Source organism: Ovis canadensis, chromosome 5 (genome assembly GCF_042477335.2).
Source record: "Ovis canadensis isolate MfBH-ARS-UI-01 breed Bighorn chromosome 5, ARS-UI_OviCan_v2, whole genome shotgun sequence".
Taxonomy (NCBI): Eukaryota; Metazoa; Chordata; class Mammalia; order Artiodactyla; family Bovidae; genus Ovis; species Ovis canadensis.
In genome coordinates, this window is record NC_091249.1 from 103,621,929 (window position 1) to 103,648,926 (window position 26,998).

Here is a 26,998-nt window from a genome sequence, read left to right on the forward strand (position 1 = left end):
AAGAGAGTCCGAGCAGTCCAGGGTTCATTTGCTCTCTGGTAGGGGGAAGAGGAATATCTCTCATTCTTTGAGTCTTGGAAGAAGCAAGAAGAAAACACATGATTATTGCACGAGACTATCTTGCCACATTTTGCATGATGAAATGATTTTTTAAATGTTTCTTTTTGTTTATTATTTTTTAAAATATTTGATGAAATGTTTTTTGTTTCTTTGTTTAAAAGAATTTTTAATTGAAGGATAATTGCTTTACAGAGTTTTGTGATTTTCTGTTATACATCAACAAGAATCAGCCATAGGTGCATCCATGTCCCCTTCCTCCCAAACCTCTCTTCCATCTCCCTCCCTGATGAGATGTTTTGAAGTCTGGTTGATTATGATGTCTGATAAAGTCCAAGAAGCAATCTTCAAAAAGACCTGGAGTAGAAGGTTTTCTGGGCTTCCGAAGTGGCTAAGTTTCTGTTCTGAGTCTTCTTCATTCATAAGCTGAAAATTCATTCAAAAATATTTTGGTGGCTTACACAATTAGACACTGTATTAAAAGGCATTAGAAAATAATAATAATGTAATAATACTCACTACTAACTCAAAACTTTATCTCAAGGAATAAATAAGTTACCTATAGTATGCACATTGCTTGGTGCATAGCTGTAGAAGTAACTATCACATATTATGTGAGTAATGCTTATATCTTCAGTTCTGATATTTTCCTTAAACTCTGCTGCTGCTGCTAAGTCGCTTCAGTCGTGTCCGACTCTGTGTGACCCCGTAGATGGCAGCCCACCAGGTTCTGCTGTCCTTGGGATTCTCCAGGCAAGAACACTGGAGTGGGTTGCCATTTCCTTCTCCAATGCATGAAAGTGAAAAGTGAAAGTGAATTCGCTCAGTCGTGTCCGACTCTTAGCAATCCCATGGACTGCAGCCCACCAGGCTCCTCTGTCCATGGGATTTTTCAGGCAAAAGTACTGGAGTGGCGTGCCATTGCCTTCTTCCTTAAACTCTAGACATGTATATCCCATTGCTCTCTTATCTCTGCTTAGGTATATTATAGATCTTTCAAATTTCACATGTCTAAAAAACAAACCCTCAATTCTTTCCTTAGTATTTTTTTGCCCTCTTTCTTATCTCAAGTAAATAGCAAAATCATCTATTCTTTTGCTTAGGCCTCTACTGTCTTAATTATCCTTGACCCTGTGTGTTCTATTGCATGACCCTGTGTGTTCTATTGCATGCTGCATCCAGTTTAGCTGACACATTCATTATGATTTTGTAACTAAATAAATGAAGGCTTAGAGAGTTTAAGTAATGTGTACATGATCCCATACCAGTAAAATAAGTGGGGGTACTGGCATTCCAGCTCAAGTCTTCTGCTTTGTAGTCCAGGGCTGTTTCCATTTTACTATTATTCTACTATTTTGAGGTGTCAGGGCATGAGTAGGGATTCCTCTTTATCACCTTGGTTAGTTAAATGAATGACTACATGTTGATTTAATACTCGTATAATAATGATCACCTTTAGCAAATACCAGAGGATATAAATGGCAGCCAGAAAATTATGAAGTACCATTCAAAGAAAGCTATTTGTTTCTGAAAAGCCTATTTCAACAGGAGGGTGAACGGAAATTTATATTATCAAATAAATAGAGCACTGATGAAAAGCAAATTTGTATGAACTTATGCAAAACCAATGACATCTTTCAGAATCTGTTAAAAGTCACAACATAAGCAATAGAAGGAACTGGAAATCTCTTCAAATTTCCTTCTTTGTTTAATCATGAGGGAATCTCCAGGACGGTATGAATGGCAATTATATTTTCCAAGTAAAATAAACACTCTTCTCTGTTGCCAAATGTTAGCAAGAAACATAGCAGGCAAAGAGCGAGAAAAATGCAAGAGAATTTATTTAGGCTGATTTAAAGAATGCTGAGTGTCACAGTTATTAATTGCAATAAAAAAGCACTAATTAGACTTACATTTGATGTTGAAAGCAGCAACTTTCTCTGTGATTTCTCAAACTCATTTTTAAATGAAAATACAGGATCCCAAGAAAGTGACTTGATTAAACTCTTTACTTTTGACACTGGTGATTACCACAATAATTTTTTATTTCATTATCTTTGAATATCAGTTATCTGTTTAACTTTATGATGCCTGTCACTTACATATTAACTGCTAGAAATTGATATGGTGATACAGTTACATTAGGGCTTACTGATGTGTGAATTAAACATTGAGATAAAAGATGCTTCTCACAGTCATGGAAATGTTAGTTAAATTGGTAAATATAAAAACAGTTCTTTGGAGGAACTTTTAATTTAAGCATGAATATATGACATGTTTAGTTCAGTTGCTCAGTCGTGTCCGACTCTTTGTGACCCCATGAACTGTAGCACTCCAGGCCTCTCTGTCCATTACCAACTCCAGAGTCCACCCAAACCCATTTCCATTGGGTCAGTGATGTCATCCAACCATCTCATCCTCTGTCGTCCACTTCTCTTCCTGCCCTCAGTCTTTCCCAGCATCAGGGTCTTTTCAAATCAGCTCTTCACATCAGGTGGCCAAAGTATTGGAGTTTCAGCTTCAGCATCAGTCCTCCCAATGAACACCCAGGACTGATCTCCTTTGTTAGGAGAGTCCAATTCATGTATTTTGGGGTAAAGTGACTTTAGCAGGTTCCTTCTTAAAGTCATCAAATAGACGTATGTTTTTCTAATTAAGTATTTTGACGCAAACTTTGAATGTAATAAGGTAATATTGAAAGCTGATTTATAGAAAGATAACTCATAAAGCAACCAGATAATGAAGCTGCCAAAAAAAAAGCTAGCACAATTTTTGACTGTGGTAAAGCTGTGGTGTACAGGAAGGTGTTGTACAACAATAGGTGGTGTTGCTGTACCTCTTGTTGGTGGGATGGGTGTGGGCTGTTGTCTTCATCATAGAGAGTGTGGCTTGGAATCAGGAGGATGACCAGCATTGGGAGAAGATTGGAAACCACGCTAATGAAGCCATTTCTAAAAGTCACCTGAATATTTAGTGTAGAGAGAGAGAAAGACATAGATGTCTCACTCTTTTCTCTCTTTTTCTCTTTCTTACTCCTTCCTTCCTATCTTCCTTCCTTCCATTTATTTTGAGAAGGAAGCATTGATTAACTGATGTCCTTGTTATAGTGGCTAGTAAATATTTTCCTCTAGTATGTCAGAAAGCCCATTAAAATGAGTGAAATTTTTTTTCATGATCAGACAGTCCTTTTCTTTTTTGTTGAGGTATAATTGACAATTAACATTATATTAGTTTCAGGTGTATAACATAATGATTCAGTGTTTGTATAAAATGATCATTACAATAAGTCTAGTTAACATCCATCACCATACATAGTTACAAATTTTTTTTTCTTGTAAGGAGAACTTTTAAGATCTACTATTTTAAGATCTACCTTCAAATATGCAATACAGTACTATTAACCATAGTCACCATGCTGTACATTACACCCCCATGACTTAATCATTTAATAAATGGAAGTTTTTACTTTTTGATCTTCATCCATTTTGCCAACCTCCATGCCCCACCTTTGGCAACCACCAAACTATAAAATTTGTTTTAACACAGCTACTAAAAGATCATTCACTTGAAAAAAATCCATTCTTCATAAAAGGCAGTAGGGATTATGAACTATATGTATATATATATTTTTTAGACCTACATATATCCAAAACCAGGAACTAAATGAGGTCAGGATTCATGTATAATTTGACAGTTATATAAGAAGTCAGATATTAAACATTAATTGACTGGTGCCATGTTCTCAGTTTATTTAGGGGATTTTTGGTGTCTGTTATGATCTGGCATCCTGGCAGCTGTCTTGCCTACCCACATCTTAACACAATGTTAATTGGATGATGTAATTATTGAAAAAATACATAATAAAATCAAGTGGAGATACAGGACTCTTAAGCTTGTATGAACTCTAAAATACTGTAGTAGAAACTTACAAGATAATTTGGTATTCAGGGATACACAGAAACATCTTGACTGAAACTATTCAGCTAACCAATTGATCTGACTTCTGTGTCTTGATTTTAGGACAAAATAGTTAGAGCTATAGACCAATTACTAGAGGGAAGAGTCAATAAAATTCATGTTCTGTTCTCCCTTGTATTTGTGCTGTCTCAAAAGATTTTTGTTAGTTTTTGATTATAGAATCTTCCAAATGAAAATGATTGCATTTATAACTTTTCAGAATAAAATTTTAAAAGATTACGAAGTTGATATCCAGAATGGAGAACCCACACTTTGCTTCATTACTAATGTTACTTGTGACTTCTAATTAAGACAGAGACAGTTTGCTGAAGAGACAGTTTGTGTGAAGTATAAACAGAGAGTGGTTTGTAATTTGCAGATGGGGCTTTCCTGTTCTTGCCTCTAGTCAGCATTTTATTTTAAACCATTTACCATGAAAGCAGTATGTGTGTGTATGTGTGTGAGTGTATTTTAAGTTACTTGTTATAAAATATTCCAGTCAAACATTTATCAGGGGATAAATAGAGTGCTTTTGTGTGCGTGTGTCTATCAGTGACCATGGATTTGCTGTAGTTCACTTCTGCTTTTTGCCTGCTGGGCATTATAGCTGGTCTACAACTGGGACTGCCCTATTATCTTCACTTTGTTAATGCAGGAATCTCATTAGCTCAGCTCTCTAGTATAATTCTGATTGAGAACTTGGTCATGGCCCATGCTAATTATCTGGGAGCCAGAAAGCAAGTTTGCAATTTAGTTGGGCTTATTTGCTCTTCACTACCACATTAAGTAGGAAAACTATGAAATATTAGAACTAAACTTCTAAAGAAGGAAAATATACCTATATAAAGAAAGCTGTAACATCTATTGAAGTCCAATAACTAATCTGAAAGACACTATGTTTTTGAATGGGAAGATTCAATAACATAAAAAATACCAAATTAATACATACATTTAATGTAACTTCAGCTAGAATCTCGTTATTTTAAAAATACACTGGATAAAATGATGCTCAGTATTTGAATGTAAAATAATGAACCACAAAAGGTAGCCAAAAATGCTAAGAAAAGATGAACAGTGAGAATAAATTTTTCTTAATGTGTATTAAGACATTAATCCATTATTAACAAATACATATGGATGGTATGGAGAAGGCAATGGCACCCCACTCCAGTACTCTTGCCTGGAAAATCCCATGGACAGAGAAGCCTGGTAGGCTGCAGTCCATGGGGTCACTAGGAGTCGGACACGACTGAGCGACTTCACTTTGACTTTTCACTTTCATGCATTGGAGAAGGAAATGGCAACCCACTCCAGTGATCTTGCTTAGAGAATCCCAGGGACGGGGGAGCCTGGTGGGCTGCCGTCTATGGGGTCACACAGAGTCGGACACTACTGAAGCGACTTAGCAGCAGCAGAATGGATGGTATAGTATCAGAATTTATATATATATATGTATATATATATATATATACACTATATATTTGTACATATATATACATAAAATAGCTCAAGGCAGTAAAAGAGATTTAATATATGTCAATTTTCTGGAACATATGTTTTGTTAAATAGTGTTAATACAACTGGTTGTTCATTTTGAAGACAGTAAAAATAGGCTCTTCATTCCTTTTAACATATATAAGACTCAAATTCCAACAGGAATAAGGATTTATATATTATGAATTCATTGAAATAAGTTACTAACTCTACCGTTTACCAGTTGAATTGGAGAAATTTTCAAAAATAGAGATAAACCCCCCAGTTCCTACCCCTCTCTAGCACATACACGCAGTGAAAGCCACAAACTATATTCTAGGTTTCTAACACCGGTTGTCTTGATGAAGATGTGATAACTTATAGAAAGGCAGAGGGAATACTGTTGGATGGCATCACTGACTCATGGACATGAGTTTGAGCAAACTCCGGGAGATGGTGAAGGACAGGGAAGCCTGGTGTGTTGCAGTCCATTAAGTCACAAAGAGTTGAACATGACTTAGTGACTGAACAAAAAGGGGGAAGATGAGGAAAGCAAACACATAAGCAAAGAAGTAAATAAATAAAAGTTGTTCATAATAAAAAATACCTTGGATGATCTAAAGTGTGTGTGTACAGATGCATAAAGAGACCCATGAGCAATGATCACTGAAGTATTAATGGTGGTCATTGCAGTGTTATGGAATTTCTAATCATTTTTTGCCTTCTTCATTATGCTTTTCTGTGTTGATTAAATTTTATTTGTAAACAACATTTACAGTTATATAAGCAGGAAAACAACTGATTAAGTTTTTCTGGTTGTATGGCAATCAAACCTGAGGGACAAGAGGAAGGAAAGGGCAGGGCTTTACATGCTCACAAGAAGATGCTAAGTCACTATGTAATTCAGCCACTGGTTAATAGTTTTGCCTTCCTAAAAACTGACATGCACAGAAAAAACAAATCACAATTTATTATAGAATATGAAGCTTTTACTTGTTTTCTTCAAGCATTTTTGCAGTGTTTGTGGAGAAAGAATGGTAAGCTTATAACAAAGGGAAGAACAATTTTTGCTGCCTCTATAGCTATGATTGTTTTGTACTGTGTCAGCTAAGTTTGGTCTGTGTTTCCCACTGTTCATTTTCCTGTTTGGTTCTGGGTTAGAGTTGCCACAAAAGAAATATGAGTGAAATTTAGAGGGCAAAAGTGAAGCAACAGCCAGTACACTGTGATACATGTACCTAATGAACTTAGAAATACAGTATTGCTCAATAGATTTAGACATTACCAAATAACTTTTTAGTGCTGCTAATTAAAAAAAATGAGAAGAGATATGAAGTCAAGAACGAACTTTTTTGAATAGAATTTAGAGAAATTTATGAGACAGTTTTAAGCAAAATTAGAGGAAATATAAATAAATCAGGACTTTTCTGCGTTAAAATTGTTTTCATCTTCAATGTCTCATTTTCAAAGATTCTTAAGTCATTGATGGCGTCACAGGAAGATCAAATCCAGGATGGTACAAATAAAGGTATCAAGAATATACCTGTAAGACTCTTTATTATGACTAGAGAAAAATTTAAAGGTGTATTTTTAATTTTTTTTTAGTTTGACATTAAATATGTTCTATTTCTTGAGTGGCTATTTTTTAAATGATATAAGTCTAATCTACACCAAGATAATATATTTTTTAAAACATTTATTTTACATGGAAGTGTAACATTAGCAATATTGTGTTAGTTTCAGGTGTACCGCAAAGTGATTAACCATATATATGCATGTTGTTCAGTTGCTCAGTCAGGTCTGATTCTTTGTGACCCCATGGATTTCATATACATGTATCTATTCTTTTTTAAGTCCTTTTCCCATTTAGGTTGTTACAGAATATTGAGCAGAGTTCCCTGTACTAATAGTAGGTTAAGAGTGTGCTTAATAGAACTTCTAAGAATATTCTGATATTTCTTTTCTGCTAGAAAACAGAACCTGTGAGGAATCTTATGAGTGTGATTCTTAGATATTTTCAACTAGACAAAAGAGCTTCTAAGTATTCTAAGGCCACTGTCTCATAAGGTCTTGGTACATAGATCAAGTATTTTTTGGGAAGAAATTGGCATGTGACTTTTGTTGAATGGAGCAGATTATAATTTGATACACAGGAAGCTCATAAAGCTTTGAGAGAATTCTATAAACTTGGGATGAAAGGGATGAAGTGAAGTGAAGTGCAAGTTGCTGAGTTGTGTCCAACTCTTTGTGACCCCATGGACTACACAGTCCATGGGATTCTCTAGGCCAGAATACTGGAGTGGGTAGCCTTTCCCTTCTCCAGGGGATCTTCCCAACCCAGGGATCAAACTGGGGTCTCCTACATTGCAGGCGGATTCTTTACCAACTGAGCTATCAGGGAAGCCCATGAAAGGGATAAAATAATACAAATTAAAAGCTTTTTTTCCTGTTAACCTGCAGGCTGAAGAAATTAGTTACAAGGATGGTTATTCTCATGGAGAAAGCAGGATGACTCAGAGGGTTAGAACCAAGATTTCAAAAGGAGCAACCAAAATCTCTAGTGAATCATTCTCAAGAAAATAGGGCTATGCCATGAAGAAGGAAATGGCAACCACTCCAGTATTCTTGTCTGGGAAATCTCATGAACAGAGGAGCCTGGCAGTCCATGGGGTTACAAAAGAGTTGAACACAACTTAGTGACTAAACAATAGCAGAATAATTAAAGAACTGATGACCCATGCCCAGATGGATTTCAGAACTACTGTGGACCTGCTGTGTTCTCCCCATTTTGTCTCTTTGTGACAGAGAGTATCTACTCAGTTATCTTATGCCTTTTCACCATTGTGTGGGGGTGTGCATGTGTGGAAAATAATTTGTCTCTCTAGTTAACAGGTCTTCAGACTAATAGGAAATATGCTGGAAGAACTAAACCTGAGGAAACATCACATCTGATTTAAATGACAAGATCTTGGCCCTCAAGTCTGAGTCTGAGGTCATAGTGGGTTGAGAATGTTGGGAGTCTTAGAAGAGTGAGCCAGAAGAGCATGGACTTTTGGTGGCCAAAGGGTAGATTGTAATAGATAGTAAAATATTACCCTTGTAAATTCTGTTCCTCTTTACATAGACTTGATCCTACTCATGTTAAGAGATTGGGTTTCATTTCTTTTTCCTTAAATCCATGCTGACCTTAGTAACTTGCTTAATCAATAGAATGTGATGAAAAGTGATGTTATGGGACTTCTGAGGCTAAATGATAAGTTTTCCAGCATCTACTTTGCTCTGTGGTGGTGCTTGCTTATGAGACGTCTCCTCTTAGAAACTAGTCGCTGCTGTGAGAAGCCCAAGAGACACAGAGAATCCACTTACAGGCACTCCAGTCACACACTCCAGCTGTGCTCTCTCCATGAGCCTGCAATCCAGCTCCATCTTGGATGCGCAGCCCACTGAGCCTTAGCTGCTGTCTAACCCCAACTGCGTGAGAGACCCCAAGTAAATGCCACCCAGCAGAGCTCAGTCAATCAACAGAACCACGAGAGATTATAAAACAGTGCAGAAGCCACCAGACTTTATGATGTTGAGTTACACAGCAATATCAAAACAATAACCATTTTCAAAACCTTGCACACCGTTCACACTTTTTCCCTCCACATGGGATACCTTGGTTTGACACTTTTACTAGCATCCCACAAGCAAACTTTTCATCTGGATTCTACTTCAAAACTCTGAATAAAATTGACTCTCTCCTTTACTGAGTAATTCACTTGTTTCTGACTCTTTCCTGGGCATTTGAGATATGATTGGTGTCATGTTAATTTGCACTTAGTCACACTTTGTTTTCAAAAGTCCTTGATTCATTCTCAAGTGGTACACACTCTGCTTTCTCTACTTAGCTGTAGATTTCTTAAGATAGTTTCAATCTCCTCTTTCTCTCCTCAACCCCTCTCCTTCACAGTCTCCAAGTTTATTCTGATCACTACCTATATCTCTTCTAGATTACTTTTTATAACTGGATGGACAACACTCTCTGTTGTTAGTGCAGCCCTACTGAACTGGTTTAGTATCAACTGTTAGCCACCACATGAAATTTTCTGTTACGGCTTGGAATTATGATGACTGCTGACTTACCTTGAGTTGTTATTAATCTACTTCTTATTTTTCCCTGATGCTGTCTTGATTTGATCCATTTTCCTCACTTCTTACCTGTGGCCCTGGTATTTTTTCCCTGTCTTTTCCGAGTTTTTTCCTGTCTTAACACCTTTGCCTTTGGTGTTCCTTCAACCCTAATTCCAACCCTTCAATCATTGTGTTTCTTCTGTTCCTTGAGTTCTTCATTTCCTCGTGCTCCCAGATCAAATGTCATATCCTCAGAGATCTTTTCTCCAGCCATTCACTCCAAAGTAGTTTCAAACTCCAGCCCTGTCTCTGTCCTTTTATTTGACTTTTCTTCACTGCATTCATCATTACATGGGGTTATCCTTCTCATTTGTTTGTTTATTCTCTGGTAATTCATCTTGTTTGCCTTCCTTTCTTACTAGTATGTGAGGTTCAAGAAAGAGGAATTCTGTTTTGGTTGTTATTTATTTCAGTTATTGCTACATGCTCAGGATATGGCAGATTGCTTGGTGCATAGCAGATATTCAATAAATATTTGTTGAGTGAATAAATAAACTCATATTCTTCTTGCCCATCAGCCCTGGGTAACCCTTGGGGAACCAGCTCAATCCAAGACCTCTTGATTCTGCCCACTGGGAACTCAGTGACAGCACCAGGGCTGACTACTGGGAGGGGTAACAGTGGCGAAGGCAGCAACTTCAGTGAATTTATAGAAGCTCAACTCATTCTGCTAAGGTTAAATTAAAAATCTTGGAGTTTCAGAGTTCTTGTTAATATTTTTTGGTGCTTAAAATCTGTGTTTATGCTTTAATGAGCCAGGATTGGAATGACTGGTTGTCAGAATGAAAAATTTCATTTTAAATTATTTTTACTACGTTGCCAATTGGAACAAGTTAACAAAAAATTTTAAAGATAAGTATTTTTATTAGCTTAAACTATAGGTGGAATATTCACTTTCGTCATATATATTTCTGGGGCAGCTTTAATAATGGAATCAGCTGTTACTCTTACCCAGTATCCTAGAAGGAATTTTTTTCTCTCAGTGTGTAACATGATAGATTCCAGAGGAAAGACATGTTTCTCAAGATTCTACAAGGAGAGTTGCCTGTGATAAGCTTGAGAATCTCTTTTTGAAAATTATTTATCTGTTTTTGGTTGTGCAGGCTTTTCTCTGGTTGCAGTGAGTGTGGGCTATTCTTCATTGCAATGTGTGACCTTTTCATGCTGTGGCTTCTCCTGTTGTGGAGCACAGGCTGTAGGGCGTGCAGGCTTTAGTAGCTGTGTCACATTGACCCAGTTGTTGTGGTTCTAGGGCTCTAGAGCACAGGCTCAGTAGTTGGGCCTCATGGCAGAGTTAGTTGCTCTGTGGCACGTGGCATCTTCCTGGACCAGGGATTGAACCTGTGTCTCCTGCATCGGCAGGCAGATTCTTTACCACTGAGCCAAGAGAGATGCCTTGGAAAACTTTATTCTTTAAATTTATCATGTAAATTTGTCACTTCTTAAGTTCACCCATATCCCATTTTCTTCTTCCAGACACAGAGAAAGATTATGTCTTCTCTTGACCTTGCAGTTGTGACAAGACATGTAACTAGTTCTGGCCAATGCGCTGTGAGCACAAGAGAGTTGTAATTTAGTCATGTAATCAGTGTCTCGGGACCTGGAGTTTTTCTCCTTCTATGGTGTCTCAGGAGCCTGTATACTGAGGTGCAGAGTCCTCGGAGGTGGTAGGGCTTCCACAAACCCGGCTCTTTCAATGACTCTCTGGTGACCTGTGTGGAGTATGTAGTATGTAGAGTGGGTCCCTGAGCCATTGAGTCCTTAAATGACTGTCTGTGGACTGTTTGAGGTACAAGGACTGAACCAAAAAATACTGTGAGAGTTTGTGGTTGGTTGTTACTGCATTGTAGCCAGTTCTAAATGCAAAATATAGTTGAGAAATGGGAACAGAGATTGATTTTTTTATTAGCTTATCTCTAGCAGAAAAGCTTTATAAATGTTTAAGGAATCCCTTTAAACTATTTTGCATTTTTTTTAAAGAACAAAAGTTTGTATGATGTATGTCTGAATTTAATAAAGGGGAATACTTTATGCATTTCCAGTTTTTCTTAATAGTATTGAAGGAAATTGAGTACTGAAGTACCTGGTTATAATATTACATGCCTTGATTATATATGAATACAGAGGAAAAAGCTCTGGGTCTTTTGTGGTTTTACTTCAAAAAACCATCTTTTAATTCCACTTAAAAGTAAGCTACAGCTACTGTCACGAGATATTTTTTCAGTTTTCATTGTGCCATGGAAATTAGCATTTTTATTAGCACAAATTATTCTTGTTTGCTAATTCCAGAGATGTCCAAAAGCAAGAACAGCCTCCTGGGCTGTTCAACTTTGGAAGAGAATAGTAAATCAACGGGTAGATAGGACCATATATCATATTAAACACAGGGAATTCACCACAAAATCATTACACTAAAAAGTGACAATTTTGATTGATTAAAATGGTATGGGCTGGATAGTGTTAAATCACTCTGAGTGATATGACATTATAATTTTACATAGCATATTTCTGCCAAGACAATGAAGGTAAAAGGCATTGTCATCAGATGATAACAGACAATAAGAAGAATCCTGATGTTAGATTTATTACCTGGTTTAGATTTAGAAAGAAGTAATTCTTGTCCTGTTCCACTTATCAAATGACTGTAAATTCAGTGATGATGTAAAATCCTAAGGCTGAGCCACTTATGGGTTTGACAAAGTGCCAGCTATAAAGTATTTATTGTCTTCAATGTTTCTGCCTTACACACTTAAATATTTATCAGAAACATAAGCCCCTCTGATAAATGTTTCTGATCTTTGTGGCTAGATTATTTTTTTTAACATCTAGATTTTTTATCAGAAACTACATCTACATTTTTATTACTTTAATAACTTTGAGCTGACAATTTGAAAAGGCAGTGGGTGAATTTTAAAATTTTCTTTTAACTTCTGTTTTTAAGTGTGAAATTTTTGCAGTAGTAGTCTTCATATAAAAATTAGGACTTCCTTGTTTTGCTATATGGGCAGAAGCCCAGTCAAATGTTCTAAATTTCATTCTATGGATATACCAAAGGCAGTGTAAATTGATGATGGTCTAGGTACAATCTAAGATAACGTATGGTGTCCAAGGACATTCAGTTCAGTTGCTCAGTCGTGTCCGACTCTTTGCGAACCCATGAACCGCAGCATGCCAGGCCTCCCTGTCCATCACCAACTCCTGGAGTTCACTCAAACTCATGTCCATCAAGTTGGTGATGCCATTCAACCATCTCATCCTCTGTCGTCCCCTTCTCCTCCTGCTCTCAATCTTTCCCAACATCAGGGTCTTTTCAAATGAGTCAGCTCTTGGTATCAGGTGGCCAAAGTACCAGAGTTTCAGCTTCAACGTCAGTCCTTCCAATGAACACCCAGGACTGATCTCCTTCAGAATGGACTGGTTGGATCTCTTGGCAGTCCAAGGGACTCTCAAGAGTCTTCTCCAACACCACAGTTCAAAAGCATCAATTCTTTGGTGCTCAGCTTTCTTTATAGTCCAACTCTCACATAGATACATGACCACTGGAAAAACCATAGCCTTGACTAGATGGACCTTTGTTGGCAAAATAATGTCTCTGCTTTTTAATATGCTATCTAGGTTGATCACAACTTTCCTTCCAAGGAGTAAGTGTCTAATTTCATCGCTGCAATCACTGAGTACATTAGGTATTTATTTTAATGCCACTTAACTCCATATCCTGTCTTGAAGGATACAGGTACAGGGTGGTCCTTACCCTGGACATAGGGGAATCTTGCTTGGGAGCACAGTCGTCTGGATCAAAGATTAGCACCCGATGAGTTGTGCTGGCCTGTGATCGGTGGGGAGGCACGTCATTGGCACGAGAGCCCTGGGAAACAGGGTGCTGTCCGGGAGCTGTGAGTCTGGTCCTGCTTAGGTCTTCTTAAGGCACTCAGAGGAAGACACACGAATGGTAAAGCAGGTCGGAGCACAGAGACACACAGGAAGAAAGCAATGAGTAGACTCCATAAGGCTTCCAAGAGCCCGAGGGTGAAGGAAGAAAAGCACAGTCACCGAGTGAGCAGCAAGAGAAGTAGAAGTTATACGAGCTGCAGTAGAAAGTTGGGCAACCAATAGGAAACCGAAACTTCTGATTCAGGACTGAAAGTGGTCTAGGCTGCTAGAAGAAAGCTGCTGAGATTACCTTTTGTCATTCTTCAATTCCCGGGGTATCGGTACAGGAAACTAACTTTAACAATAGTAAACTGGGCTTCTGACTCTTCTTCCAACTTTAAAAAGTCTAACACATGTAAGAAAGTAGAATGAACTCATCCGATTTCTGTAGAGCAGAATTTTAGCTCTACAAGAGAGCTTAGAGACATCTTGCCAAAATACTTTTCAACTTATTTTTATTACGAAGAACTTCATAATAAAAATAAAGCTCCTCCCTGCCTTTTTTTTGCTCTACTACCTGATCATATACTGTGATTGTGAGCTTCTTAAAGCCACAGACATATCTTAAGTGTTTTTTCTGGCTCTGGTACAAAGGCTCTGCTTTTTGAAGAGTGAGTCATAGCAAAATCTCATGGCATTTGTTAATTTAGATTTGCTGGCAGAGCTGGTTAATTATAAATAGTTAAAAGAGGGTATATAGTAAAAAAAATGAAGTGGTAAGACTAACCCTCCCCAGTCTATTTTAACACTCTCTCTTTTGCACATCATACACACACTCATGTACACACTCAAATAAAGGAATTCTTAGCCTTGTCAGTTGATTAAGGAGGTTTTATATCCATCAGATTTGGTCCTGGAAGATTCATTGCACAAGGCTAGCATTTGGGGTTCAAAATTGCATGGGCAAGAGGGCACTGACAGTATCCAACTAATTTATAGTTAGGTCTCCACACTTGCTTAAATTCATGGATTAAATGTGAGAAGGGTTTTACATTTGGAACATTTTCTGTTTCAAGGATAAGGAAGGTTAGTATGAAGCTCTGTTCTCCGTTCCTCTAATAATTTACGTGGAACATTCAGTATCAGTGTCATTTCCTTGAATACCAAAGGCTAAAGATTATTTTGAATAAATCTAAACCTAAATGAAGTCTCTGGGAAATCTGACATGTCCGTTAAGCAGACTGTTTCATAGAAGGAGAACAATTAGTTGAATTCAGGGACATTTCTTCAGTTTTAGTCATTTCTATGAAAGAAGGGCTGTCAAAGTTACGTCTGTCACACAAATTTGCTTCAACTTTAGTTTTATATTCCTTTGAGATAAATCCTTCAAAGCCAGAATAAATAATTCTCCAAAATAGCATATAACAAAGAAAGAATGTTATTTCTAATCTTCATCTAGGTTTTATCTTAGGAGTTATAAAGACGAAGCCTTAGTTTTGGAGTAATCTTGAAGTGGTCTGCATTGGAGAGTTGGGTTCCTTTTGCTATGAAAGTGTTTAAATTTCCTAGTTGAAAGTGGCTTCAAATGGACTTCTGAGAATTGTGATGATTTATGATACATTAGTCAAGGGTTGGGTTTAGGAGAGAGAGAAACCCAGCAATTTCCATATTAAGTTCTCTTGGAGGAGTGGACGTGTTCAGGACAAAGGCAAACACAGGATGCATTGTGACCATTCACAAATTACTCTGCTCTTTGTGACAAATGGGGTGTGTGGATTCTGTGTGACAGCAATTTTTGTCTGAATTCTGGAACAGAATAAATCAAAGAGAAACTCAAGAAGGTTTGGAGCCCTTATTTATGAAAAAAGAAAGGAAGAAGAATGAAAGTGATGAAGATCCTGTAAACAGAAAAACTTTAAAAAGACATTTCAAATGTTGAGATGTGTCTTTTAAAGGAGAACCTAAAATTGTCCTTCCCAAGGCTCAGGACTGCTAGAATTTGAGAGGAAACCTTAACCCTACCGAGGAGACAAGATCATCTTCAAAATTCTTTAGGAACCAAACCTTTTTTTTTTTTTTTAAAGAATTAGTTCTAAGGGGCCCAGGGGACTTATTCTGTCTACTACATATGATTTGTCTGTCAGTTTCACTTGATTATCAGAAATCAGTTCATTTTGTGATCAAATTTCTTTGCTGCTCTTGGCTATCTCGTTCACAACGGGAATCCTGAGTGGTTTTCACTTGGACGGAAAGTGCCATGGTTCTGCTCGCCTTGCTTCGGTTGTACTGTTGGGAGCAGGAACTTCAGACCCTGGGTCTGTCATCCACAAGGATGGCCTCTAGGAAATCCTGCTTCTTCCTGGAAAAATCGCAAAAGCACACCCATCGGGTGGGGCAGTCAGACAGGCACCAGGATGCACAGATTGGTTAGAAATTAAGAGGAGGCAGTTTACAGTCCCGTCTCAGCAGGGTACACCCTGTGCACAACAGCTCTCCTTCTTCACTTAAAATTTCTGCAGACGGGGTCTCATGCCTTCGGCCTCTTCCTTAAACCCTTATTGGCTTCACACCTGGAGCCACCAAAGGGAGACCCGTGTCTCATGATGACCCCCTAGGGCTTAGCTTAATGCTGAACACAGTCAGCGCTCTGAACCCTGTTCAGCTGGCATCTGTGGGTGGCAGCGCAAGGCTCTGACCTCTCTTTAGACCAAAGTTAAACCTTTAAAATGGAAATTTACAGATCTCTCGGATCTTACTTAAGATGATTAAAAGTCATTGCAGGCCATCTTATGATAAAAAAAAATATATATATATATAATATATATATATATAAAATATATATATTGGGCTTCATCTTGTGTAATGAATCAAGCCTGAGTGCCCTGTCATCTGTTTTAGGCCCAAGGAATCAGCTACTCAGAGAACTCACATATGGCCAGGAACCCTCAGAGGAAGAATTCCTGTAACCACATTAATGCTGAGTTCCAGCTTCCCTGGAGAAATTCAGGTGAAGTGTCTGACATTTTATGAAGACAGATTTTCTCAATAGGGTTCACTCAAGGAAGAATTTCTCTGCTCTTATTAGCTTTATTAAGCTTCCTGGACATTTAGGCGAAGAATTCTAGATGCCTTGTAGTCATTTTCTTATTCTACAGCCTCTCCTGAAGTCAGACATATTAATAAACAGTTGGTGACCTGGGCCACAGGAGACGGGTCATGTTATTTACACAGTCTTCTGTTTGTCATAGGACAAGAGTTAGATCTCTATGGGAGGATTTGCTATCCTGGGACTGAAGGTACTAAGGGTCAGACTAGCCACAAGGATTTAGGAAAAATAATAGTAGACCTCAAAAATCTTTAATGATGAGATCCTGAAATTGCTCAAGATTCTTCTGGACATGTGTGAAAAAAATGCAATTCAAATCACCTAGAGAAGAAAGAAAATGGGATGGTTTTTGTAGCTGGAATAGCTCACAGGCCCAAAGGTACTGCTGGAGGAACCAGGACCTCAGATCCTAGAAGGGATCTCAGTACCTCTGCACTCACGTTCTCTTTCTATCCTACTTTTATCTCTGCCGGGCTCTGATTGGCTTTGTTCTGCATACTAGCCTGTTCAAACGACGGAAAAGACGCCTGCTGGCAGCCCCAGTCCTGGCTTCCAAACTTAGCAACCTCAGCGGAGTGAGAACTCCTTTCTGCCAAGTCCAGTTCCATGGAAGGACTCTGGTCTTCCTTACGTCCTGTGCTCAAATGCTCCCCCCAAACACCCTCTCTTGCCAGATAGATGGGGAACTATGGTTTGACCCTCCTGGCCCACGTTTCCTTGAACCTTCCACTTACCTGTTGGTAGGAGGCACCCTGAGAAGAAAGTGATGAGTCAGAGCGGCCAGGACTAGGATGAGGAGGGCAAGACACTCACTTCAGATGCAAAATATAAGATGACATCTAACAATTCAGAAATCAAGATTAAATATGATATTTAAAGAAAGTCAAATTGGCCGCCTGTGCCTAAAAGGATTGACTGCCTGTTTTGGCTCATAAAGTTTTATTGGCACCAGGGCTGAGATGGGGGTGGGCCAGAGAGGTCGTGTGAAGGCAGGGTCAGCGTCCATCTGTGTTAAAATTGTGATATTTCGTTCAAAAGTCGTCCTGGGAAAACATAAAATGTAAGATGTAAAAGTCACAGAAGCAACTTGTTAGGGTTTAAAAGGCCAGTTTTATACTCTTTTATCCATATATGCCTATCATATGAGGCAGATAGCATTTTTTTTTTTAAGATTTTGATTTATTTTCTTCCTGTCCTACAGGATAATCTTTTGCCACTCATGCGGCTTGTAGGATCCCAGTTCCTGACCCAGGACTGAACCCTGGCTATGGCAGTGAAAGCCTGGAATCCTAACCACTAGTTAGGGAACTCCCAACATTTTAAAACATTACTTTTTTTTTTTTTCCTTATGTTAAAAGCTTTTGGAGAAAGTGGTTTTGCAATGATCCGGCCTCCTCCTCACCTGCCTCTTCATCCATCAGCTCTAACACCGAGGATGGCACACCCTGAAGCCAGTGGAGGTCAGCTGTTTAGAGGAGTGCCTTTTGCCTGGCTTCCTGGTTTGACTGGTTCAGGGCAGCAAGAAAGAATCCTGCTTTTCATTTCCTGTAGATTTTAGCAAATAAGCACCACCTTGCGGTCAAGGCAATCACAGAAAGAAAGGGGCAGGAGGCAAGGCATGCTACCAGAGGGTCTCTTTGCCTGGAAACAAGGAGTCAGAAAGAAAAGCTGCCACTAATAATGACTTGAAAGGACCTATCCTTTGTTTACTTCCAAGTATTTGAAAACCTTGTTTTGCTCTACTCACACTGTCTTTGGAATGGAGACTGCCATTTATACTTCTGCTTAAAAAACATCATATGTCTGAACTGCTCCACTTCCCAGCTAGGGTCAGGGTTATAAACTGCTGGTGACTGCTAAGTGCTCCTATAGGAGACTTTGCAGTGTTGCACTCTGGTTATAGAGTCGTGTCCTAAAGTAGCTGACGATCCATTGGTGAGGCAGGTGGGTATTAGTGAAACAAGGTGAGTCATGTCAAGAACCAGTGACCGCTTCAAGCCAGAGGAAGGAGACATTGGGAGGAGAGCAGCGTTAAGAAAATTTTCATGAAAGGGGATGGACTTAGGCCTTGAAGACAGGGCGCTCCAAGCAAAGGGAACAGCACCAAGTCAAGTTACAGGACCTGGAATATACATGGGCTATTTGGAGACTAGTAGGATATTTGACAAGTTGTGAATCAGCAGTAGTGGATGAAAGTTACCAAAGCAAATTACAACACATTAAACAGTTTCTACGGACCAAACTCTAGTGCCTTTCATGTATCAATAAATTTAATCCTTTAGCTCATTTCATCAATGAAGAAGCTGAAACTTATACTGGTTATATAATGTTTTCTGGTCACATAGATAATATTTAAGACATAGGAGTAAAATCCAGGTCTGTTTGACTTCAGTTTTCATGTCTTATTAAAAACTTCTGCAATATGGTGAAGCTGAGGCTAGGAAGGCAGGAAAGAGACAGGCTGGGGAACCTGCCCTTAGGTTTGCTCAGTCGCTCATGAGAAGGGACAAAGCAAAATGTGATTGCTACTGCGGTTTTGTGCTTCAGTGTGTTTTTAAAAAGCTTGTGCACATACTGAATACTTGTTTAGAATTACCCACGTTGTACATCCGTAACATGAAGTATGGGTAAAGAACCTGAAGAGAGCAAACACAGCCTTGATCTTGTATTTTTTGTTTGTTTGTTTCATGCAGGTAAGAGAGACACGCCAGTAATCAGAAGCTAAAAGCACTATAAAATTAAGTCTCCTAAAGAACACACAGAGTGGTAGGGTCTTTGTGTGCTTACACAAACATGGGAGATACTTGTTGAAATAACCTCTAGTTTTCCAAGGTAGCAATTTCTACTTTTATTGGTCTTCCCAGGTGCCTCAGTGATAAAAGAATCTGCCTGCGATGCAGGAGACACAGGTTCAATTCCTGGACTGGGAAGATCCACTGGAGAAGGGAATGGCAACCTACTCCAGTGTTCTTGGCTGGAGAAGTTCATGGACAGGGGAGCCTGGCGCGCTGCAGTCCATGGGGTTGCACAGAGTTGGACACCTGAGTAGGGGCATGGGCAGTCTATTTTTATGCATAATTGGAATAGATTAGCGAGTGTTGCCACTTACTGCCACTAGATGGCACTGTAAGACTAAAGTTAAATAACTTTTTCACTCTGTACTCCCCCTGCGGCACCCCACCCATTTGTTTTCCAGTGAAAAAAATGGATTAAGAAGTAATAAGAAGGCACACATGTTAAGGGGAGGGGGCTTAAAAAAAGAATAGCTTTATCCTAAGTATTATTCTTTATTCTACTGCATTTCCTTTTGGGGAACATTTACTTGTAGAAAAAGTAATTTCCAGTAAGTATTTATTTCGAGTTAATATTTTAAATTAGTTTTGGCTTGAAAATATACTCATTCACTCATAGGTGGGTAGAGCTTTAGACCTAGACTTTGGGTTGTCCTTTTGTGATGGTGTTTTAAATTGTGGTTTTAATAAAAAGAAAGCAGACGTAAGACAGTGTCCTGTGACTATTGCTATCCACATTTATGAAAACAGTATATCTTCAGAATGATATGGTGTTGGGGAGATATTCTTTTGACTCTACAGTCTCAGTGAGTTTAACAGAAGATAGCTCAGCACCTTTTATGAATGTCGTTTGACTCAAAGATACCTAGCTTGGCTAAAATTCACACAATTTTATTGTCTAAATTATGTGATGAAGATTTTTCAAAGAGGAGTAAGATTTTATTTTTTCCCTTCCCTGTTGTAGTCCTTGCTTTAGTATGCAGATTTTATTTCAGATAAAATATTTAGGATTTGGGGCTTCTGGCTTCATTTTTAATATTTCAGAATGTTAATATTGTTTTATGATCGCTTCCTTTATTCTGATGGTCTTGTATTTCATCCCAGCTCTGACACATGAGTGCTTTCTGCCTCCCTTCCTCTGCTTGTGATTCTTTCTCTGTTCTTCCTCTCTGGCTCCTGGCAAAGCAGGTCCTCTCAAGAAATCTTCTCTGCTGCATTCATGGTGTATGAATGTTTCCTTTTTCTATTTTATTTACTTTTCTGAATTTACTTCCTTATGTAGTCTCCTTTTCAGCTGCCTTTTTTTTTAAGCAACTTTGATTAACCTTAGATAACAATAAAGAAAGTGAAAATAACATAGTTTATTTCCCTCATTTTACCTTTCTCATCATTTTTGTGACTATATGACAGCAAAGTAACTGGTTGAGAGACCAATTTAGAAGATCAGTGTCTCCTTTTTATAACATCCAATCTAGCACTTCCTTGGATTGATATTCATTCCCAGTGAAAAGACTGGATAGTTGGATTCATATGGAATTAGCCTTTGTTTCTTTCTATTTCCCGCAGTTGCTCAGTGTTTTCACTGTTTCTAGCCAATTTCATCCCATCATTTTCTGCTGCCTTTAGGAGATTTCTTATAGTTCTGAATGTTTGGGGTTACACAGGGCATGGGAACAGGGCTTATGTTTCTCAATGCCCACTATTAAACCGTTTTTTTTTTTTTCCTTTCCTATCTTGCAAACATAGGTTGAAACCAACACATCTGAGATCTAGGTAGAGGTCTCAAAATTTCTACTTCTGTAGAGCCTGATTTCTGCCACATGAAGATACACTGTTCTTAGTCCTGCAGACCTCATCTCATCTTGCATCAGCTTTTCTTGGATGTGGCCAGTGCTTGCTTGTTAGGGGGCCTGCTGCCTGATGATCTGATCAGCCAGCCTGAAACTTTCTTCCTTCTATATTAGGAGGAGGTAGGTTTTTGAATGTTTCATCAATAACTGAATAACCAATATATAGGATATATGGGGCACAAGGGGCTTCCCAGATGGCTCTAGTTGTAAAGAACCTGCCTACCAATGCAGGAGCCCTAAGTGACGTAGGTTCAATCCCTGGGTCAGAAAGATCCCCTGGAGGAGGGCATGGCAACCCACTCCAGTATTCTTGCCTGGAGAATCCCATGGTTAGAGGAGCCTGGTGGGCTTGGTCCTTTGGTCCAGGGACGCAAAGAATTGGATATGACTAAGGCGACTTAGTTTGCACTCTCACACACATAGGTCACAAGAAAAACCAATAATCAAGTACCAGTTATCAAATAGTTCCTATGGAGCTCAGCTGCTGCTGCTGCTAAGTCGCTTCAGTCGTGTCCGACTCTGTGCAACCCCATAGACAGCAGCCCACCAAGTTCCCCCGTCCCTGGGATTCTCTGGGCGAGAACACTGGAGTGGGTTGCCATTTCCTTCTCCAGTGCATGAAAGTGAAAAGTGAAAGGGAAGTCGCTCAGTCGTTTCCAACTCTTAGTGACGCCATGGACTACAGCCTACCAGGCTCCTCCATCCATGGGATTTTCCAGGCAAGAGTACTGGAGTGGAGTGCCATTGCCTTCTCCAATGGAGCACAGCTAGGAAACAGAGAATATGACCCATAGTACACAAAGGAGAAATGATTTGAGAAGTCACAAATTTTAGCCCAGGGTTAAGTTTGTTTTAAATATCTTGGAGCAAAACAGACCAGTTGTAACTTTTGTTTGAATGAATCTATCTGGTAGGAACTTCTGTTGATATGCAGAGGAATCTAGGTCATTGCTACCCAGAGTGTGGTCCACAGACCATCCGCCACCAACCAGGACCTTTTAGAATTATGGACTCTCTTCTCAGTCAGAAGTTGCAGTTTAGCAAGAGCACCAGGTGATTTGCATGAACATTATAGTGTGACAAATACTGACTCAGGTCCTGGTTAGAATGAAGACAGCTTTGTCTTTTTCCAATTCCACCTTGAGATTCCCTGTAAAACAGCTCCAGTGGTTCAAGTATGATTGAACTTTGTCCCCAGATCGATTTTACACAAAGTCCCCTTCCCCCCACTACATGTGTATTCATCTTCTTTCTTTTTTATAACAATAATTTGATTTACTTATTTAATGTTGGCTGTACCGGATCTGGGGGCGTCTCTCCCTGCAGTGGCCTCTCTCATCTGCGGCTCTCCGGCTCTAGCACACAGGCTCCGTAGTTGCCGAGCTTGGTTGCTCCACGGCATGTGGGATCATCCTGGATCGGGGATCGGGTCCGTGTCTCCTGCGTTGGCAGGTGGATTCTTTACCACCGAGCCCCCGAGGAAGGCCTGTGTTAATTTTCAGTGGTCTCCCCTGTCCCTTTCAGCTGTGAAATGACTTTCTTTTCTCCTTTTTCTCTCAGGTCTCACCTGGTTTTCCCCCTCCCCCCTCCTCCCCACCACCTCTCCCGGTTCCAGCTGGTAACAGTTTATGAAGCACGCTGCAGTGTTAATACCGTGTTAAGGTGGTTTCAGCTGCTGGCTCTCGGCGACGTCAGCGTCAGGACTGTTTCACCGTGAACCCTTGCTGGGTAGGGTAAACCTGGGGCCCTGCTGAACGTCTCCCTTCTCACACTGCAGGAAGCCCCACCACTCTTGGCATCTCTTCCCCTGATGGCGGCGTTGCTGGGCTGGGTAAGCAATTAGAAGTATTCTGCTTCTGGTCAAATAATTAGGACAGTTTCAAGACTTAAAATTATTTAGTGGGCTTGACATGACATCATTGGGATCCCCTGCTATTTTAAACTTCAGTGCAGTCAGGCGTTGGAGTTAACAACGGAATGAATATTATAATCTTTATTTTTAGCACATGTAACATTTTAGAATTTATAGCACAGAAAAAAAGAAAATACTTAAAAAAATTTTTTTTTTCATACCAGCATGTTGTTTAGGATCGGCTTCAACTTCACTAAGGTGTTTCAGTTTGGCAGTTGATGTTTTAGATTTTAGCAGTAATATTTTATAACTATTAAGTTTTTTTCCAATGTACCATCATTTATTGAAAGCATTTTCTTCTTTCTTTTTCTTCAAGAAACATTCTCCACATCTCCAACTGTGAGAAGAAAGAGGGATTAAAAACACTTTGGTGGCTCAAATCTATTATAAGCCAGTTTCCCCCAAAATGCGGCATATCTAGTCTTTTTTTTCCCCTCCACAAAAGAGTATGTAGTATGCAACATGTTAGTCTTTTTTCACACTTATTTTGGTTAATTTAAACATGAAATTTGGTCAATTTTTACTCTTGCTTGCAAGGTTAACTATGGGCCAGCACTGTTTGTTTCTTTAATATTGACTTAACTCTGACTGCTGTTGACATTTTTTAAGGTCTATTTCTTTTAATACTACATAATTTAAGGGGAAAAATCAAGACTAATTAGTTGTTAATGAGAAACGCATATAATGAGAAACAAATGTAACATTAATGTCATGTACAATGTATGTCTGTGTGGTTTAAAAGGTAGGAACACAACCATTATTCAAAATTAGGGAATAAAATCATCATAATAATCACTAACAGATGTGTTGTAACTTGTGTTGCAAGTCAAGATTTCTTTGTCAGGACAATGTGTTCTCGAGTTTGATAGCATGCGTTTGATAGGAGTTGTGAAGGGTGTATGTAATTTTTTTCCCACCTAAATGTTTTAAAATCCAGCTGCCTGGCATTGTTGGAAGATTAGAAAAGACAAGCAAAGGCTTTCTCTTCCTCACAACTTTATTGTCCTCTCCTCAGCACAGAGATGCTCCTTGACGTGCTGCTGTCAAGTTGGGTTGTGGCAGCCTGTCACTTTGCCAAGCCTCTGTACACTCATGGTTTGAGCATCCTGAGTGTCTCAACTCCAAGTTTACAAATCACCCACTTATTTTGACAGACTGTTAACGTTCCATGCAATGACTGGAATGATGAGAGGACCTCATGTATCCCCAGTGTACCTGAAGCTGCCCAGCTGGTCCCCATAGTTCTCAGCCTCACTTCCGAGAACCCGCACAGCTGAGCAATCTCTTGGGTTCCAGAAACAGCCTTGCCACTTCAGAGAATTCTCATATCTGACTCTGCAATCCCATGGACCCCAGGAAGCATGCTAGGCTTCCCTGTCCTTCACTGTCTCTTGGAGTTTGCTCAAATTTATATCCATCGAGCCAGTGATGCCATCCAACCAACTCATCCTCTGTCATCTCCTTCTCCTCCTGCATTCAATCTTTCCCAGCATCAGGGTCTTTTCCAATGAGTCAGCTCTTTGCATCAAGTGGCCAAAGTATTGGAGCTTCAGCATCAGCCCTTCCAATGAATACTCTGGACTGATTTCCTTTAAGATTGACTGGTTGATCTTGCAGTCCAAGGGACTTTCAAGATATTCTCCAACATCGCAGTTTGAAAGCATCAGTTCTTTGGCTCTCAGTCTTCTTTATGGTCTAGATGGAGGGAATTCTGAAATATTTTCCTAACCAAATTACAAACCAGAAGGAATGTGGTCCTTTGGCTGGTGGTGGTGAAGATGTGAGGATGAGGGTGTGTAGGGCAAAGAAGGCAAGACAGATGGTAAAACCATCTAGAAATATTAGCATGTGTGAAATTTCAATTCTCAAGCCTTTGAATGGTATAAACCTAAGGAGGTAAAAGTAAAACAGCAATTTTCATAGTTCTGCTTATCTGTCCATCCAACAGACTTTTATTGTGCCCTCTGTGTGTTAGAGCAAAAGTTACAGCCATGACTAAAACACACAAAGTCTCTGGTCTCATTGGACTTGTGGTCTAGTGAAGAGTAGCTAATGATATTGAAGCGTGCTGATTTGTAAGCACTCATCTAATAACGTGATACCTCATTTAATCCTTATTGCAATCCTCATATTGTTCTAATTGAAAAAGTAATAAGACTAAAATGTGACATCACTGATACTAAAAATTAGAATAACACAATAACACATCCTTATAGAGATACCTACTTGTTAGAAAAATAGTTTTGATTATTGCAAACAAACATTCAAGCTACTGGAAGAATTATGTAAATATCAGTAAAAGTGTAAGAAAACATATATATTATATAAAGAGAGAAAAAGTTTCCAATGCTGTAAAATTAACTCTGACAAAACACATTTAAAGGGAAAAGCAAGCATTGGACTATGTGTAGGGAGGGTGTTTCACATTTATGTTGGAACCAGTTACTAACTGGCTTCTAATAACAGACCCTTAATTTTTCCCCAAAGTATGATAGGTACATAGACCACTTGCATCAGAGCCACCTGGAATGTTTGCTAAAATTGCCAATTGGCGGAATTTCTTATGAGTAGCTAGAGGCACAGCTCAAGAGTCTGTATTTTCCTTGAAATCCCTATATGATTCTTATATACATTAAAGTTTGAGAAGCACTGATGCAGAAGGTCATTTTCACAGTCTGGTATCTCAGATGGTCTCTATTTGAAATTCTTAGAGTTATGCTGTGAGCTGGTGAACATCTGCCTAAAATTCTAATACAGGCACTAATAGTGCATAATAACATACAGTTTCCATTAATGTGGAACAAGGGTGCCTGTTCTCTGGCACTATGAAACCTACAGTATTGTTTTGCTTTCTATGTGTGTTATGAACCAGTGGCATAAATCTCATTTTTTTTCTGACTTTATTTCTGATGTCTGTTATTTCGTTTATCATACTCAATGTTTTTAGGTTTTTTTTTTGTTGTTCGTTTGTTTCTTGTGATTTTATTATATCCCCAGTCTTCTCTCCAAACCAAATTCTCTAGTTATTTTGAAAATAATTATTTTTGTAAGGGTAAGGACAACTGATTATTAATCAATCTGTAATCAGGATCATTAAATTATTAATAGATATATGTATGTTTGTCTTTTTATTGGTCAGGGTAAGAGAGGCTGGGTTATGATAACAATTAATTTCAAAAATCTCAGTGGCTTGCCACACATGACATTTATTTCTCAGTTTTGCCACGAGTCTAACATGAACATGTGGGGCTCTGCTCGTCACTGTCACAGAGGAATGTGGGCTCAAGAAAGCTCTGTGCTTTGCAGCTACGCTGAGACATGTGCCTCTTGTTGGAGGTTTGAGGGTTGAAGGGTCCCATGTGGACTTGTAAATGCTTTGGTCTAGAAGGGACATGTACCATTTTCTCTCATAGACCGTGGGCCATGACTGGTTGCCTGGCTTCATCTAATAATAAGGGGCGGAAAAGTTGGGACAGAGTTTGTATCTTCCGTGGGCAGTAATATTCTTGCTATATTTTTGCTACCTTTAAAATCCCAGTTCAGTTCCATGCCACTTACCATGAACAAAGCAGATGTGGGTTGCTGTATTTCATTTAACTAGGAAGGAGGCAGAAAGAAGACACCTTTGCTATAAGACATTGTTACTTGTACCTTTCCATCTGTGAAAACAAGTTTTATTAAACCCCTGTGTATTTCTTACACAAATAGAAATAATGTGTAATATACAAAAGGAGAAAAATCATGATGCAAAAGAGAAACAGGATACTTGATAAAATAAAACCCATGCAATAGTTTTTAATGCAACGAT

The 26,998-nt window shown here is 38.9% G+C and overlaps 1 long non-coding RNA gene across 5 annotated transcripts in view; it reads left to right on the forward strand.

Moving 5' to 3' along the window:
• LOC138440512 (uncharacterized) overlaps positions 1-26,998 on the forward strand; it is a 409,718-nt gene that overhangs the window by 102,470 nt on the left and 280,250 nt on the right. For 4 of the 5 annotated variants that reach the window (XR_011257060.1, XR_011257063.1, XR_011257061.1 and 1 more), the window contains exons 2-3: positions 21,175-21,398; positions 22,839-23,109. This is a non-coding gene — a long non-coding RNA (uncharacterized lncRNA). The remainder of the gene's footprint in view (positions 1-21,174; positions 21,399-22,838; positions 23,110-26,998) is intronic. The other variant, XR_011257062.1, reaches the window with a different exon arrangement.